The sequence below is a fragment of the Procambarus clarkii genome, chromosome 47 (genome assembly GCF_040958095.1).
Source record: "Procambarus clarkii isolate CNS0578487 chromosome 47, FALCON_Pclarkii_2.0, whole genome shotgun sequence".
NCBI classification, from domain to species: domain Eukaryota; kingdom Metazoa; phylum Arthropoda; class Malacostraca; order Decapoda; family Cambaridae; genus Procambarus; species Procambarus clarkii.
Window position 1 is genome coordinate 25,471,105 of NC_091196.1, and position 19,243 is coordinate 25,490,347.

Here is a 19,243-nt window from a genome sequence, read left to right on the forward strand (position 1 = left end):
CTAGAGAGGGTGAGGGGTAGCAGACATTATCTAATGCTACTCGCCCCCACACCCCTAACACTAGAATCCAACTTAGCAAGGTGCCCCTTCTCACCTCAGTAGACAAGACTGCTAGCCAGCACCAAGACAGGATACGAAGACAGGTCAAATAAACTGATCCTACATTTGCAGGAAAAGCAATGCCCAGAAACCCATTTTGACGTAAATCAGGAAGAGAGAGAGAACCTTTCAGGGTGGATGAGGACTGGACGAGACCATTAGCTTAGTGAGGACTAAACTAGTGAAGGCTAACCAGCTTCAGTATATAGACCATTATACAAGATACTGCAGCAGACGGCTGACAACAAAATGGGGTCCTGGAGTTCATCAGACACGATGATAGGTAACAAAGGGGCAAGAGGCAAAGCGGAAGGTATTGACCAACACGCCGGAGTCAGGTTTCTATAACACCACTGATTGCTTACTACGTCTCACAGTGGTTCCACCGTCAGGAGAAAATGAGTGACTAAACATACAAGAAATGGAGAAAGGACGACGATTCGTCCGTCCTGGATCATCATCAAGTCTTGAGATGACTTTAGATGGTCCAGGACGGACCTAAACGTCGTTTCTCTGTTTAATATGTGGTTTGGTCATCAGATGTTCAGCCAAGTTATTGTGAATTTTCGTCTGCAGAAAATGATAAAATTCATTGGCAATAGAAAGCCATTCGCAAAAAACAGTCAGGAACGAAGGAGTGTACGGCACTAGTATAAAGAAGCGTGACATCCTGAGTAGCATCCTGTGTAGTGTGAAGGTACGTGTGTCAAGGTGAGCACCAGGGTATCCACGATGGGATGGGGGATGGGGACATGGGGATGGGGGCCATGGGCACGGCACTAGTCGCTGGTTTTCCCCTCCAAGGTCGACTAGTCTTCACTGCCTTCCACTCATGAAAATACGAGGGAGTATGACGAGCGAGAATCTGAAAAAAAAATCGTGCGCGCCCAACCATCGCAAACTGATAGGTGGAGGTGGTTGTCTGGTCCGCCCACCTGCTGCAAGAGCATAGGGAGGGGAGGTAGAAGCACCCCTCCACCCCCACCAAATTCCCCCCCTTCAAGACAACTGCCGGCGGGTAGGGGAAGTGGGTGTGTGTTTAAACGAGAAGCCTCGGAATCGTCTAAATGACAAGTAAATTAGACCTGGAGCCCCACAACAAACAAGACTTTAGAAGATTTCCAAAACATTGACCAACACTGACCATTTTCCTGCGAGTAACGTTAAGAATAGTGGGATACAGTTCCTGGACTCACTGCGAAAGTTGACATACTTCCCAACAACAGCCCACGGAATATATTACATTCGTACTTTGGCTGAATGGGACTTCATTCACTTCCTACGTATGAACTTTTTTAAAGCTTTACAGCTACTGTAAACAATTACCAGAGGAACCTGACACGTGACCTTACTATGTTGTATAACTTTATATTTGAGAAAACCGTTCCATATTACAATAACTGAAAAATATATCTTCGCCATTGCACCTTTGAGAACTGTCTGCGTGGGTTTCTTGCCTCCCAATTTATCATTGATTGAAATCTCACGCGATCAGAAGTTTTCCTCGTACTGTGAACCGCTATTAACGCCCCTTGGGCGATGCTAATTACAACCACCACGTCTCGACCCCTGATCGAGACGTGGTCGATCTCTATCTCGATCGAGACTCGCGCAACAAGGTCCATCTCTGCAACGTCAACATTTAACTAGCAGTGTTACATTGTTTTAATACTTCCCGAGTATCTAACAGTGCTGCTAAATACCAACCACCTCGCTAGTCACTTGTACCGTGGAGGAGCAGAGATTTGCATCCTGAGGAGGGAAAAACTACGGCACCAACCTGTAGACTTTGTGCTCTTCCAGGCACCAGTACCTCCTGGGGAAATCAAGAATATGTCGACCACTATGCCACATTGTTAGTCGTGTTATCTTCAGCCAACGAACTGGACATTACCCATGTTGGCCAGCTATTTAGAAAGTATTTTTAAGCTACGAAAATTGATCTCAATTCATGCTTAAACCATGTAAAATAACATTTATGTATATACAAGATAATCTGTCTGATCCTCTCCCTCTCCCTCCCACCCCCTTCCCCTCTTCCCTCCCCCGCGTTGCTATCTTCCCCTCCCCCCACCTCTCCTCCCCCCTTATCATCTCCCCCCTATCGTCTGAGACCAGCTGATAACATACTAAAAACTATGGAAAACAAGACCATAATCATACTTCAGAGTGGCAATAGGATCAGCTCCTACATAATGAGGGGTATGGTGGTCGACTAACCAGCCTATAACTCCAGATAGTCACATTATGCACACTTTCACGAAGCTGGCCCCAGGCGTCTGGCTCCCATCCTTTGACACACACACACACAAACACTTTACAGAGCCAATCATTCAATTGTTTTATTGTTTGGTAATCAAATTAAGTCTACACAATCAGGTTTTTGCGGTTTTACATCACTTCAGCCAGAACTAACGACTTGTACAGATTAGTACTAACAATGCTCCCAAGTCTAAACGAATATGTTATATTGTTAGCCAGCCCTCGTGCAGCTGGTGTCAGTTTCCAGGTCAGCAAGACGACCACCACTAACCATCCATCCAGGGAACAGCCACCCATGGTGTGTGTCGGGAAGCGACGCACTACCACCACAAAACAACCAATGACTCCATCACACCTCTTAGGATTTATTGGTCAGCACCAACTCGCTGCCCAACTCACGCCTCACCACTAAAAATTTATCAAACTTAATTTCTACAAAGAAAGTAACGATGCGAACGACAATCACCTGCCAAATAACTTGTCAAATTCCACACACACACATTCAAATGTTGACATAATTACACAATTAAGCTCAGGAAATTGTACACCTGTTGAATGAAAGTTGAGAAAAGGGGAGCCGGTCGGCCGAGCGGACAGCACGCTGGGCTTGTGATCCCGGGTTCGATCCCAGGCGCCGGCGAGAAACAATGGGCAGAGTTTCTTTCACCCTATGTCCCTGTTACCTAGCAGTAAAATAGGTACCTGGGTGTTAATCAGCTGTCACGGGCTGCTTCCTGGGGGGTGGAGGCCTGGTCGAGGACCGGGCCGTGGGTACACTAAAAAGCCCCGAAATCATCTCAAGAAGCGAGACTAGAGCTGACGCTTAACCCAGGCAAACACAATTAGGAGAGCACCCAACACTGAGCAGACTGGGACATTACTCGACAATACCGAGACATCCTCCACCACCACCACCTGCTGCTGCTCGACTATAGCACCACAGTAAATAGCGATGATATAACGAGAAATGCACAAATATTATTGCAAGCGGGAGTGATCGAAGAAGACTTTAGATACTCGAGGCGATACCTAATCAAAAAACACGCATCAACCATAAACAAACCAACATCACTGTATACCCAGTGGTTCTATGCCATCCTCCCCCACGAATAGTTTTTTTTTCTACTACAAACGTGGCCACACATTTACAATGCTAAGCAGCATATATACATTTTTTTCTGCCCTCCATGGACAGAGTTAGAGATCTGTTAAACGTGTAAATCAAGTGATATATTGAACAATCAACTACAGATGATTGTAGTGCTTTTAAAATGCTAAGCTAACCTACAAACACGGATTTACGTCTGTCCTACATAAACAGTTCAGGGGTGCCTTTACATAGTCATTAATGTGCGTTTACAAAGGCGAAATACAATTCCAACCAGCTTCCACATACCCTATATAAACACACACATTATCCACTAATAAATGGCAGAACATCAACCCTCCACTTGGCAACCAGGCACGATTGCGAAACTAAGTTGTTGTACCTGTTTTTCCCCCTCATGCGAGCACCAAAAAAGAATATTAAACATGCATTTTCCTATTTTTATTCTAATCCTTATAAGATGCCACAGAGGAAGCTTTAACACAAACACATTGGCTTCCTTCCCGACTCCAAATCTGGAATCTCTGGTTCGATTCTCGGGCGAGACAAAAAAAATGTTTGGGCACGTTTCCTTCCACCAATGCCTCTGTTCAGCTAGCAGTAAATAGGTACCCGTTAGGCAAGTGTTGTGGGGGTTGCACAGTGGGGGAAGGTCAGTAGTTCATCCCAAGGTTGAACTACTGACCTAACTACTCAACTCTACAAGCCTCGAGTACACACACACAAGCAGCACAATTACAAACCGGTCCTTAGAAACTGATGTGCTTTATGTAAGCAGGTCACGATAGCAACAAATACCAGCTTCCCTAGCGTTTAACATTATCATCCTGTATGGCTACAGTTCGAGTATCATTATCATTCATCCTGAATAATAATGATACACAAACGATACTTTTCTCGTGTTGTCTCAAGGTCAGTCTTCCTGGCCACATGCTACAAACTTCAAGCAGCAAGGGAAATACTCACATACTGAACCGTAGTCGTCGTCCTTCCTCAAGGTTCAGCTCCAAGGATCACCACTTGCGCTGGAAAGGAAAAAAACAACCAATATTATAAATTTACAGGGAACACACCTGTAGCAATACAAATAGGCTTTGAAAATAACGCTACTATAGACCACCTGGCGAATACTAGGCAGGTCCAGTTGACGACCAACTGCGTTCATTGGTGTATCTGTCTCCTCCAAATTACAACCTATATACAAAACCACATACTTCACTGATGAGAACCTATTGAGGCCAAGCGATGGGATGAAAGTTCATCCCACTGCATGGCCTCTTGTAGCACCACATTCTTCTGGTTTCATTGCTTCACTAATGTTACTTAGTATTTATCAAAACTAGTCGACCTCTTTTGCCAAACCATAATATACCACATTTATAATTCCAATCATTTGTTTAATAAAGACTGGGCGCTAAAGTATAAACTAATTGATACTTGTACATTATTCCTGGCTCTGACTACAGACACCATGTTAAGGCTCTTGCCACCACCATTACCAGAGCCAGCCCGTAGGGACAGGAAACCTGTTTTGTCCACCTTCAGTGTCCGCCCCACACCCTGCGGGAGCTTCACCTTTATACACCGTATGGGGAGTTACGGCTCTCCTGAGACCTACTTACCCTTTCCTCTACTCAGCCTCGCACTCGACATTGTGTTCGTCTCCGTCCCTCCCCTCCCTATCGTGTACGAAACTCTTATACACGCTTCACAAGCACATAGCGGCACCTGCATTTAACTAAGCACTAAATTGTATATCAGATATGATACCGCCTCTTGTCTAATGGTGACCTACGCCCACACCTCGCTACCATCTCTAACCCTTCACCTTTAACACTAACCTTACTCATTACAATCCACCCTCCACCGCTGCCTACATGCCCATATACCTACCACCGCTGCCTCCCTTATTACCAGCCACACCATACGGGAGGAAACTAACCTATGAGACACTATTCGCCACACAAACCTACACACTACATCAAGATATGAAATAACTTGGTTTACCACTTCTAGTGACGTGTCGCCACCATACTCTTTCTCCCTTAATACTTTTCAACGCGTGGAATTACTAAGCCTACACCAAGAGATCACTAGAAGCATGCCCGTATATAAGGCACTACGGGCTCACCATAGCCCGTTCTACTTGGAATTTTGTTCCAGGTAGCAAATCTTAAACAACAACGCCCGTATATACATTGTTAGCATTAATATTACACCAGTCAAGACCTACGACTAATGTACACAGTCGTCAGATAAGCCCTGCCCTAGACAAAGCCCGCAGCGAGTTAGAAAAGGACAAAGCGGCTACGTATAACGGGTGGAAAAATTGACTACTGCTCTCCCCTTTACCCTTAATCCAGCAGGCGCGCTCCTGCTCAACGACCACCCGCTCCCCCTCTCCTCCCCAAATATAATTCTGATCTCGTACACAATACTCATTAACTTTACTACATCAATTGTTTTACTTGAGAAAACCCGAGCCATGGTACCAAACCTGCACCCTACACAACCGATGGTGCTGGTGCTTCACGCCACTGATCTCAGCGGCGTGAAGCACCACCAACAGCATCAGTCGTGCACTGCGCTGACTGGGCTGACGTTTGGTGCACCCCGCTCGCCGCACGTGTATCGCTTCACATCCCCTAACCTAGATCGATATATTACAGCTATCGTGAGGCGGCTGCACACACACACACACACACACACTGAAGGTTTTTCTGGTAGTATCATGTAAGCCGAGTCCTGTGCCTCACTGTAGTGCTCTAGATGTAAACATTAACGTACATCACGTTCCTTTGGGTATTTTCACAACATTCTCTACGCTGTCCACACTAACAAAATACCAAATATAATCATGAACTGAAACAAAAGCGTAAGCCTATGATCAGAACGTAACCAATCAATCGTTAAATGCGGTGGTGGTGGTGGTTGTAGTGTGGAACACCTCAGTGAAACCTCAAATCTACCTCTACCTTCCCCACTCCTACCTCAGCGTGCTGATGGAATCTAACCAGGAACACAAGATTTGTTCAGATTCATCCCTCACGCGACCGTCTGTTAGGGTACCCGCGTCTGGGCAACTGCCCAGACGCGTACCCTAACATACCCCCTTCCCCGCCGACATTAATACAAATCTTGAATTACAATTCAATCGTAGATTTTAACTAATGAAAGATATGCGCTACATATTATTAAACCTTGGCCGTAGAACTGACCAATGCTTACTAACGATCAAATATGCACGTAGTTGTAGCAGATTCTCCCGTCTCTTACGTCTTTAAATATGAATTTATAGTTTTAAGATGTGAATTAAGGCATTTAACCAGAATGACTGGTGGAAAATAATGCTTTAAAATGTTTCCTTTCCAAGACTGATGAACATGGGAGCGTTATCAAGATAGGTGGGCCAGGGAGGGTTCGTCGTATGACTATGGCAAGGCAACTCACCGACATACCAGAGGTCTTAACATCTTGAGAAGGAGCTATCTAAGACTGGCGCAAGACAGACTATTTCTGGCTTATTAACCACAAACGCCAAGGCCTTAACTTTTTGATTGCAAATTACAATCCACGTCCGGTTATTAAGTAAAATTATATTTGTAAAAAAGTTGTAAACATGAATGCAAACCTATAAGTTATACTACTGATCTACATCGATAATTAACGAGGCATGGTTGGAATAATACATCAAGTTTCAAAACTTAAATTTGCACATTTACTTGTTAAATAAGGTAGGTTTGCAATCTTTAGAACTCATAACTTACTATTCGAGTTAATTTCAAACTTTCGTCTTGCTGTATTTATGCAGCGGTAGTGATGTTTAAACCAGAGGTCGCTATACGTAAAGGTCTTAGTTAAATTACATGAAAATATTAAGCTAGCTTTTAGAGAGAAAAAGCTACAGATTGAGGAACAAAATTCCATTGAAAACGCGTCGGTATACGATAAATCTGAGAATTATATTAAAAATTATCACATCGGCAAAATGTATCTGTGTTTAGAAAATAAACGCAATACGAGTTGAGTTACAAGTGTTGCTTACTGGGGATTCAGGAGCTAAAGTTATGATTGTGTATCACTCACATAATACCTGCATATTAAGTCATGTCCAGAGGTCGACATATACAGAGTGCTAAATATTGCAATTATATTAACACTGGAACTGAAACAAGGCAGATTAGGTCGCCTGAAGCCCTAGATAAGATAACTTTCGGGTCTCCCAGATAAGAAAAAACCAACTTGTATATTACACACATCAAGCCTAGTCACAATTAACAAGTTTAAATATTAACTAAACTTAATTCAGCAAATAAATTCCCCGATCCCAAGCATTAAAGACCCCGACGTTTCGGTCCGTCCTGAACCATTCTTAAGTCGATTGTGACTTGAGAACAATCTACTTGAGAATGGTCCAGGACGGACCGAAACGTCGTCGTCCCTTCACCTTCTAGTGTGTGGTGTGGTCTGGTCAACATACATCAGCCACGTTATTGTGACTCATCGCCTGCATTAACGACCCCCCCCCCCCCGAAACAGACGCACTAAACCCGACTACAGTAGCCTAAGTACTGACCAATAGTCGCTGATAATTTTAAAGCAAAATATTTGCAACATTGTGAGATCTCCAGTCCGCCCTGTAGCTGAGAATGAAGAGTCCTCTACACCTCCAAGATTTGAAGAAGTCCTTTTAACAGAGCGCAGGTGGGAGATTGTGGTTCACCACATCAAAACTATCAGGCAGCAGCAGCAGCAGCACCAGCCGTGATAAACACGCTCGCCTCTTATCTCAGGTGGTTAGACTGGGTGTTCCAGTGGTTAGATGGTTACCGAACTATATATAGGTACCTTGTCATACACCTCATGGGATCGTGGGGATCACAGACCCCCCCCCCCCCAGTCTTCACAGGATATTATACATCTCGCCAGTGAACTCTAATAAATCAAAATTAGTATCTAGTAACTCGTCGAAAAAATAGCGATTTTAAATATCTAAATTAGTTTTATATATTTTAAAATTAATAATCCTATTCTAATTTAAAGCAAATTAACAACATTTCAGTATTTATGTGCATGCAAATCCCACAATTTCGCGAGCGTTAAAAAGCAGGCTACGACAAAGCAGGAAGGTCAGGCCCTAGTTTCCCCACGATCACAGCCAACCGCAAGACACGTGTGGTGGTGGTGACCACCTCCACAACCTTCACCCGCTAGGGCAACCAACTCCACTATATTATTGACCTCAAACAATGAGCACTATATTGAGCACCGTTCTAGGAGAAAATGTCGATGGATCACGGAGTCGCTATATTGTTCTAAACATTATAAACAAGACAAACAAAGCGAACAAACACGTTACATAGTCACCAGGATGAAAATAAATTGTTTATTCTAAAATGCACAAGTTGTACAAATACTAGTCTAATCTATTGCCAACTGTCAGCATTTATAATACTTTCATTATAAACTACTGTAACACTTGAGAGGCTGTGAAAACCCGCCACTACGTGCTTATTATGCACAACAAGAACATAAGATGCAGTAATTCCGTTGATCAATGACAAGACAAACAGCCCTTCACAAACAGCGGCAAACAGTCAGTTCCCCCCCCCCCATGTACTGTAACAATTAGTCACGCCAATTACACGCGCGTAATTAACTATTTTACCAATAAAGCCTTGGAAGCAGCTCTGGTGTTTTAGAGTTGATTAACGTGGAATATTAACAATAACATTACCATCAGGCTTAATGCCACCCTTTTTCCCCAGTGCATGTCCATTTGAAATCTAAACTAGCATGAAATAGGCGAGCAACACACCCTAACAACCACGCTAAGTTGGTCACCCTGTTAAGGACTATGCCTGGCTACCTGTGAAAAGCCCTTCAGGTAGTGCCCGACACATTCCAACAACCGTTAGTGGTGATCACAGCCAGTGACCTCGCTGAACTCCCTGTGGACAGGTGCGGGCGATGGAAGAATCGCAGGATGTGGAAATTGCCAGTAGTGTTAAGGATATCACGCACTGAAAATAACTGGTCCAACCTGTGGAATGATTGGCAAGTTTAATATACCTGTCACTCAAGACTTCCCCATGGGGACCTCTAGTGCGACGAATTACCAATGAACGAGGATGTATAGCCAGTCCAGTTACGTGAAGATTTAATAAAACAAGTGTTGCCGATATATACAGGTGAGGACAGCTTCATGCATAGCGAAGTAAATGCTGTTTTAGAGGTATTATTGATGTAAATTTGGCCAAGATTCGTGATGCTGTTGATTATAACCATGTGGATGAGATGTGGATGGACAGCAAAACCAGTTGCTGTGGCTTGACTAATATTGAAATAATGTATTTGGCTTCCATCTACCTTAATTTGTTCTTTCCTATGCGAACACACAACAGGCCCACATATCAATTACAACCTAGTTGGTTCGGCAGTTCTGGCAGGAACTCTTAATTGTTACGTGAACATGTGCACTCGTTCCGACGATATTTCTTACATTTGTTGTAAGCATATTCTCAAGATACTCGACTCCTCCAGTGACACGAGGGTAAATTCATCATTCTACAGACCACACACTCACCCACCAGGACCTATCTGTGTTGCGGATGGTGGGCGGGTGGTGAGTGCTTGTTTAATTACGTGGGGGCAGATGACTAACATACTGGAGCCTGAGCCATGTGGCGTATTGACAAACCACAGCCATCTTCACAGACACGACAGTGAATGCAACATAACCCCCCCCCCCCACACATTGAAGTATTTACACTGCCTGTCGAGGCATCGAGGTAAATGTTTACATTTGTCGTTACGTATAGTTTGACTATATACATATAATTATTTATCGTGTATAATCCTAATCATATCATTAGCCTATACTGCATATTACTTATTACTGGGAAAACTGACAGGACTCGGCATTGGTTTCTATGGCCTTGCAATACTAAACTACGAACAGCCTTTCCTGTGGGAGAGATAACAGCATGGCAGATATTGCTAAAATACGTGTACGACTAGTAAATTTTGTATACCGTTTAGTTACTTTTGTATCTGTGTGGTAAGGGAGTAAGTGTCATGTACAGTAATATTGTCTGTAGGTAGGGTAGATAGTTGCTTTGGGTCCCCTTCAGTCAAGCCTGGCCTCGGGCCAGGCTTGGGGACTAGAAGAACTCGCAGAACCCCAAAATGCAGATAACAGCAGGGTTTCATAGTAGTTCTCTGTTGAGTGCTGAGGTCCAGTAGGTACGGTCTGTGGCAATAGCAGCTCAGCTCAAGTAATTTGTCCAAGGTATCTATTGGCAAATTACTAATTAAGTTGTGTACAATTAATTATTGCGTAGAATCATTAGTAGAGTTTTACTTCTCGTTTATCAATGAACTACTTAATTACTGGTTATTAATAGGTGGAAAGGGGGCTGGCGGGGGTGGTCAAGGTGGAAGGGGGGGGGGAGGTGGAAAGGGGGTGGGTCAATTTGTGAGGTAGCACAAGACCCATTGAACAGCACGAAATTAAAGACAGCCTCACAGACTACAGAAAGGACCTGCAAGTTTACACAACCCATTCTCTAGTTTCAGAGGGTTACATACCTGGAATATACCTGGAGTGGGCTCTAGGATTTTAATTCCAAGCCCGGCCTTGTACAATGCTTTTCTTGTAATAATTTGGACCCCACCCAACAGATAAAATATAGTACTGTAGAGCATCAACCTATGTGAAAATGAGAAGTGCAACATTTATGAAAGGAGGAAATAATTTTTCACAGCATTATGCAAGACATGTACAAGGCCAATTCTCGAGTAATCCGCCCTAGCATGGGATTATCCCCTCCCCCTAAAGAAATACAAAAAGCCAATCGGATCCTGATCCAGCAGAGGTATGCAGCTTTAAGCGTACGAGCTGTAAACAAACGGAACGGGCTTTTTAAAACTCTCTCCTCCTTGAACTAAACAGTGCAATAAAAGAAATGGCGATAATTTGGAGGAAAATATGTTGCACGGCGCTTGAACCTGCACCAGATACTCTCAACGGGAGGGGGGGGAAGACTCGTGGTAAACCACACAATACCGCTGCTGGTCCGCCCTCTGGCCACTCTACACCGTCCTACTGACAACTAGTAGCAAGAAACAGTTAAGCACCAGAGACCCAACCTTAAATAATATATCCACGACCCTTTTAGCTTATCCAAGAAATCTACGTTCATGATAATGAAATTAGTTTCTTATTCGATTAGTGTGTTTAAATATCGTTTAATGTATATTTTTTGATCCCAATATTCCTCATTGGTTGCAGAATTATGTTCAGTACTCTTAATATGCATGTACCTGTCTTTAATAAGGTAAACATGAAAAATGCAGTTTTGCAATAGTACATACTACCGCATTACTGCTATCCTTTATACTGCTACCGAGATTGGTCCATTCTGCATAATAATCTTAGTCGAGATGAAGCGGTAGTCACAAGATAGGAAGGCGCGGGGGAGAAACTAGGGATTGGAATTAATTTAATAATTCTTAAGGGGGAAAGCGCCAAGCCATTACGACTATATAGCTAGGGATTGGAAGCAACCCACATAGTGAGTTCAGGACACCGAAGGAAAAATCCTTGGGTGGGCGTCAAAGGCCTTACCAAGCTCTCGCTGAACTGAATTTTTATACAACAGTTTAAGCCAGTGTATTAATATATGAATTTACATCGAGGTCCCCTCCCCCACCAAAGATGCAACCCCCACAACAAGCTGACTCACTCCTGGCCACCTACTTACTACTAGACGTAGGAAATACTCTCAACCATTTCTGTCTTTCCTTAGTTTCGGGCTACTATATACTGTCTAAAAGTACAAGCAGACAAACTAATAGGTTGTCTGTTATAAACTTCATTCTAACTTAACGAATGACTACGCTATCTTTAACTTAGGTTAGCTTTGCTGAAGGCGGTACATTTCAGGTAGTAAGTAGTTATTTTCACCTTAAGCAATTTTGTTTTCAGTGTGAATACACAGGTTACTTTATACAGCATTAGGTTCGTTTCAGTGTTCAGCCAAATGGAGCTGCACCTTTGTTTCACTGTCTGGGAAACTCAGACAACAACAGTGTCACGATCCAAACGTCCCGGGTTTAATTCCCGGGACAGGACAAACGTTTGGACATGTCCTTTAACCTGATTGCCTCTATTTACCTAGCAGTAAATTGGTACTCAGGAGTTAGGAAACTTGTGGGTTCTATCTTTGGAAAAGCAAGTAGTTGGGGCTAGGTCAGGGGTGAGAAATGGGTCAGGGTGGGAGGGTTTGTGTCCTAACCTTTACTAGATCATATCCACTTCAGCCAATCTATATTGATCACCCCCCCCCCCACTAACTTCACTCTTAACCCATGATTTTCAACCTTAAATTTACTTTAAATAAATACTTCAGTAATGATCAAGTGACTAATAAAATATGAAACTTACTTTTAAAATAATTTAAAGAAATTAAAACATGTTCTCTAATTCCTCATTTAATTGTACCAATTATCTTGAGAGGGAATTCTTCCCGGTTAGCAAATCATATCCTAGGGGGGAACACGAAGCCTAACAAGCATCCAGTCCAATTTGAAATCTTATGTTCATAAGTGTTCTTTTATCCAAACAGTGCAAGTGCGCAACGCCCCGCGATTGTACCAAAAATAGCGTAGTGCTAGCTTAGAAAACAGTCATTCCCCCACCCATTGCTGTTTCAAACTAAATTTAACCTAAACACTATTGCTGGTATTTGCAGCCATCACAAATCGACTGAACGGGACCGACGTACAGGACAGAAGAGTAATACAAATCTTCTAAATTCCAGACAAATTCAATCTAATGCTTGAATTCTAATCAAATATGAATTATATTCATCTATGAATATGAGTATAAGCATCTCGCTGCCCCATCACACGTGCAGAGTACGAAGGACGAACAAGCCCATTGCAAAACAATACATCTATACAAACTTCATCTTTCAAGCTTCTCATTTTGTATATGCAGAATGGATTTCATCAATTAACTCTCTGCAAGAATCAAGCCGGGCCACTCTGACAAACCAATATCCCACCCACAGTCATTATGCAATCTTAAGAAAAGAACAAACGCAGAGGGATAAGAGGCCCGGGAGACGAGCTTTATGCGAGTTGCAACAGTCGTGCACAGAAATGGTAGTCATGCTTTGGTAAGGTTGCTGCACAGTTAACATTTACATTTGTTACTAGGTTGAGCTCCGCGTAATATACAAAAGTATGACAAACACGCGCATTTACTACCCTTTGTTTATTGTTAATAACCAGGGTTACTTCCCCCCCCCCCCACTTAATTTAAGGGGGATAACTAGCCGACCACGATGTTCAAAAAAACTTTTGAAACTCTTCCAAAGGATGTCTGATCAATCTGATAAAGATTAAGCCACACACAAGAGGTTGCATGGGCATGAATAGCCTGTAACTGATTAATCTGGCTGTGATTCTCTCACACTGCGAGCAGCAGCGTCTAAAAGCCTGATTCACCAGACCTGTAACTAGGAAGCCTAGTCAGATTCGACTGCGAGGATCTCTATCCCCCGGAACCACCAACAGGTAGACCCCATTCAGTTATATTAAATTACCTTTTCTAGTACCCGTGACCTATCGCAAACGCCAGCTGGTGTCAATGCCCCCATAAAAAAACAATTTTTGTCACGTTTCGTCCTTATCTGCAACTTTCATTCGAATCACGTTAATTTTATGAACGTTAAATCTATTTTAAATTACAAAATAAGTAGTATTTAAATACTAAAACACTGAAGAATACTAACAACGTTTGGATCCCTCCTGAACCAATAGACCGATGATCAGATAAGTAAAACTTAACCCCCCCCCCCCTTTTCCTGTTTCAAGTTGAGAGCGCGTGCTTGCCACGTAATTGTGACTCGTGGCAAGAATTGTTTACTAAACTATAGTGGCTACGAGGAACGTTAATCCAAAGATTACCTTTTCCTTGCTATCAATCTACAAACGCTACTGGTACTAATCAGATCGAAAACCGACATTACAAATAACATGCATTATCTGCTACCCGAAGTACCTGAAGATAACGCTATCCACAGTAGCTGCAATTGTGAAAATACAATGATAGAGCTGTTTATAAGAAATTCTTTATCACAAATATTTCCTGATATCCCCTCCCCCTCGTACATAATCAACCAGCCCACTGACCAGTAAAAAGCAGCACTCCCCCCTCCCCCACCCTTTCACACATGTATACCCAGAGAGGTGTAGACTGTTCCCCCATTTGTCTTAGCAGTTTACTCCCGTACAGTAATAGGTACTACGTCCTCGACTATTTAGTATCCCAGGTTCGATCTCCAGACGGGATGGAAATTGTTAGGCAAGTATCTTTTCACCTGATGCCCCTGTCCACCTAGCAGTAAATAGGTACCCGGGAGTTTAGGCAACTGTTGTAGGGGGCGGGGGGTTTACATGCCTCCTGTCCTCGACAAAACGAATTACTGTACAAGCTATTGTGATAACCCTACCATGGTTGAAAGGCCTTAAAACCCAACCGCCCCCGCCATCCTCCCAGCAATATGCAGCAACAACAAATAAACACGACAGCCCACTGACTCGCCCACACCAGGCTGGGTTTCCCACGCCTCGCCTTCAGAGATAACTGTTCTTTCCACCAAACTTGGGGAGGAAGAAGAGATGCCAGTGAAATGTCTTTATATGCAATTACCTTTTAATAGCTGTCCCTAAATTCTGTATAGGTAATTGAACATGGCAGTTCCGGTTACGCAAACTGATCACCTTCCAATAACACGTTCATGTGTCCACAAACAGCAGTAGCTGCTGCAAGGGAACCGCTAAATATCATGAAACGAATAAGTTTAATTTAAAAATCCGAATACAATACATTCACAATACTGTACATTTAACTATTCAAGTTAGTAGTCTAGTTTTAAAAACGCAAGTAAGATTTGTCTAGCTTCGTGTTAACTTTACATTAAATAAAAACCGAGGAAACCACAGAAGGCCCATATGACCAAATAGAATAGGTTTATGAAGTTTAGGATTATTTACCTTAAGTCAGCAATATATACCACAATAAAAATAGAGGTCCTAGTATGCTGCTTTCGGATATTCGTGGTTAATGAAAATGTAGAGGCCAATGATGATCACTGGAATCTATTGAGATATCTTAGAATATAAGTCAGAGCGAGGCCTCTAATTTTACGTTACTGAGTAATTATCAAAAGAAGGCACCAATTATAGTACTGAATTGTAAGTAGGTTACTCTGTTTTATGGTATCTGCAGCCTTCAGTACATGGAAGAGGTACAGTAACTGGTAATTTATTTTTGCAAAGTACTGAGTAGACATTCAATTAATAACGGCATTGGTAATATTGAGATCTAAAGCTGAAATGATTAGAACTTTGTAGACTACTGTAAGCTATAATGAATTTTAGAAGGCAGAAATACTACCGTTTATAAATACATTAATCTTTTCAATATTTTTTATAATGATAAATTTGAAATAGTGTAATAGTTTGTAATTGTTTAGGCCTCTGTGCAAAAGTTTTGTATAGGCCTGAGGAAAAGTTAGAACATTTGTGGAGCAAAGCATGAGCAGTGGTTGCATGTGCTTCAATGTAACTAGCTACAGTACCAACATTGGTTTGGAGCGAGGTAAAGAAAAAAAAAACTGATAGTGCCAGACAAGATAACTTTCCTCGGTCAGATTTCTGGGAAGGTTAGCCCATAATTGATAATTCAGGCAGAGTTGTCATACAAGCTAAATTTTCACATGAAAAGCATCACATGTATAATTACTGTATTCCTTTCTTGATAAAAGGAAATTTTTGCATTTTGAACCAAAAATAAATTTTCAACCTTGACTAACCTAAATATGCCAAACTTACTTTGATAACCATTTAAAACCGTATATTGATACTGAAGGAAAATACTTAAAATTATGCCAAATTACACTGAAAAATGAAAACTAGAACTGAACCTTGCTTATTAGACCAAGTTGGACAGTTGTCTGTCAAGAACTAATATAAATAGTTTCACTAAAATCAACTTAAAATTTAGCTAATATTGTAGAAATGAAACTAGGAGGGAATCTAAAAAATAAAAGGCAAACAAGGCTATAAGTAAATGGAGAGAGAACTTTAGTGATAGTTGCTAGTGATCTGGAGTAGTGCATTGAGGCTCTTAACAGGGCTAATAGAATAAAGTATTGCAGTAATTTTATTCCACAGCCTAATTTGCAAAAATGGCTATTGGTGATAAACTACATTCCAAAAAAGTAAAATATTTTCTTGAATTTATTAGTATACTGTATAGAAAATAGCTTGTCAAATGATACACTAAATCATCTTGTCATCCAAAAGTGACAGTATAATACAGTACTTATAACCACAAAAGGTTAAACATGCACAAATTAGACTGTTGCACTCAAAGTTCATTTTCTGTATTACAGTATTAGTTTAGTAGAAGGCATGAGAAAACCAAGTAAACCTAAAATTTTCTAGACCTTGTACTGTATAACATTAGGAATACAGTATATTAAGCCTAGAAATAGCTTACATGGGCTTAGGACAGGTTATGTTAGGTTGTATAGTTTCTATGCCAATTTTTGGTCTCATTTGGTGAAAGTAGTACAAAAATGTAAACTTTTGGGGGTACAACAGTCCATTTTTACACATTCCACCAATATTTGCTGCAAGTACTGTAGTATATTTCTTGGAAGATGGATTGCAGTAATTCACAGTAACTGAATTAAATAAATCTAGGTGCTTTTCTTCAAATCCATGAACCAGCCTAGTTTGGATAATTTTTTTTACCACTATTTTGCAAGCATTTGAAAAGACTTGTCAACAATGATATTCTGCACTAGCATATGCCTTAGCATTTATCCTACTACTGATTTGACATTCAAGGTTGTGATTTAATAACCTTTAAGGTTTATCACAGGTTCAATTCAATCAAGGTTCATAACCAGCAGGCCCACTAGTTATGAAAAGCCTCAGGAACCAGGCAAGCCCAGCCCTAGGCAGCAGGAGCAGAAAAAGTCACATGAAATCAGTCTGGGCATCTTGGCCCACGATAATGGTATGTCCATTCCTTCAGTTACAAATACTGTACCCCCTAAAAATTATAATTATGACAAGATTTGCATATAAATACTTATTATGCTGGACTAATTGTTTATACCTATGTATTAGTGACATTAATTCAAATGCATCTTTTAGTCAGCTGACAATCTCTGGTAGGATTCCACAACTTATGTTTTTGGCCATAAAATTACAATTTGGTTAAAATCCACCAGTTTTTCCAATTACTAAAATAAGGAATTGGATTTTTCTAAGGGGTCACTTGGTTTCACAATCTAGCAGAGTGCAGTATTTAACAATCTTTAATGTTATTCATGACAAGAACATTTAGACATTTTGTATGATGTGTACTTCTGTCAGCTACAGAAACATATACTGTACACAGTATTAAGAAGTCTACAGACTGGTGCACTGTGGGTTTATAATGAGCATCTTTATGGACCTACTGAATATGGAACAAAAAACTCCATAAGTTAATGACAGTAGGCCTATCCCTTAACACAGCTTCATTAAATCTTGTAGCGATTTACATACTCAAACCAGCTAGTTGTGTCTCTTGGCCCAAATAAAATACTTACACTATTGTGTGGGCCGAATATTGTTCATGTACAACCCTTCTCTCACTAATACATACAGCTGCTCTTGTACCCATCACCAGGGGGGGGGACAACCTCCTGTATCCATTTCGTGACCTACTTCAGGAAACACTACGGGAATGTTATAGCTGTGAACCCCAGCAAGGCGGCGACCAACAGCAAGGTGGAACTACCACTACATCAACCCACCTCCTTGACCTGGCCTAACTGGGTTACAACAATCAATGATTCACCCCCTTAAAATACGCACTCTATACAACAGTCTATCAACAGTTACCAGCCGTGCCAGATATTGGGTACATTACACTAGCATTACAGTGCCAGCTGGTCATAACACTGACATACTGCAGTGCCAGGCCAAACCTACACAACTTTTCAAACACCTAAAAAACTTGCGAGAGCGTTCACCAAGCTATGTTTTTGGCGATTTCTAACCACGATTCGGCCATTTACCCTTAACTATCGCACGTGACAGGCACAGGACACTAACCTCGGGCTATAAACCGGTGTCAGGATTAAAATTGAAGGTCGCGCGCGCTGTGTAACACAAAAGGAAAATCGGGAAGGCTGACTATACCCTCACTCACTGGGCTCACGAGCAACACTGAGGCCAGCCAGGCTTCTCAGTGTCGTCGTGGAGGACAAACATTTGACGGTCGCCAGCGCTGCGCAACACAGTATTCTACTACATCTAGAATTGATCTCCTATTGTTATTTTTATATCTAAAATTGCTATGATATATTTTATTAGTCATTGTAATAGAATTTTATTATATCATTAACCTAAGGAAGCGTAAATTTTGATCTATCTCCACTCCATATGTTACATATTATTTGGAGGGATTATATATTGGTAATATAAATGTATGAATGCACAATGTATTGAAATACTAACTAATTAAATATTACAAATAAAATTCTCTCAATTCTCTGAATATACTGCAAAAAATTATAATAGGAAAACATATTCTTATCTGCTCTCACTGTCTTATGAAACATGGAATCCAATAACCCACAGATAGTTGAACACTGCAACATTTTAAAGTTTTAATTGTTAAATATATCATCAAATAAA

General features: G+C 41.5%; 1 protein-coding gene across 2 annotated transcripts in view; it reads right to left on the minus strand.

The window, feature by feature from the left end:
• The window catches only part of LOC123763021 (phospholipid-transporting ATPase VD), an 82,275-nt gene extending 63,476 nt beyond the window's left edge, over positions 1-18,799 (minus strand). For both annotated transcript variants that reach the window (XM_045749954.2, XM_069302178.1), the window contains exons 1-2: positions 18,659-18,799; positions 4,436-4,494 (exon numbers count right to left, since the gene is read on the minus strand). The gene's annotated coding sequence lies outside the window, so the exon portion shown is untranslated. The remainder of the gene's footprint in view (positions 1-4,435; positions 4,495-18,658) is intronic.
• Between the last annotated feature and the right edge of the window lie 444 nt (positions 18,800-19,243).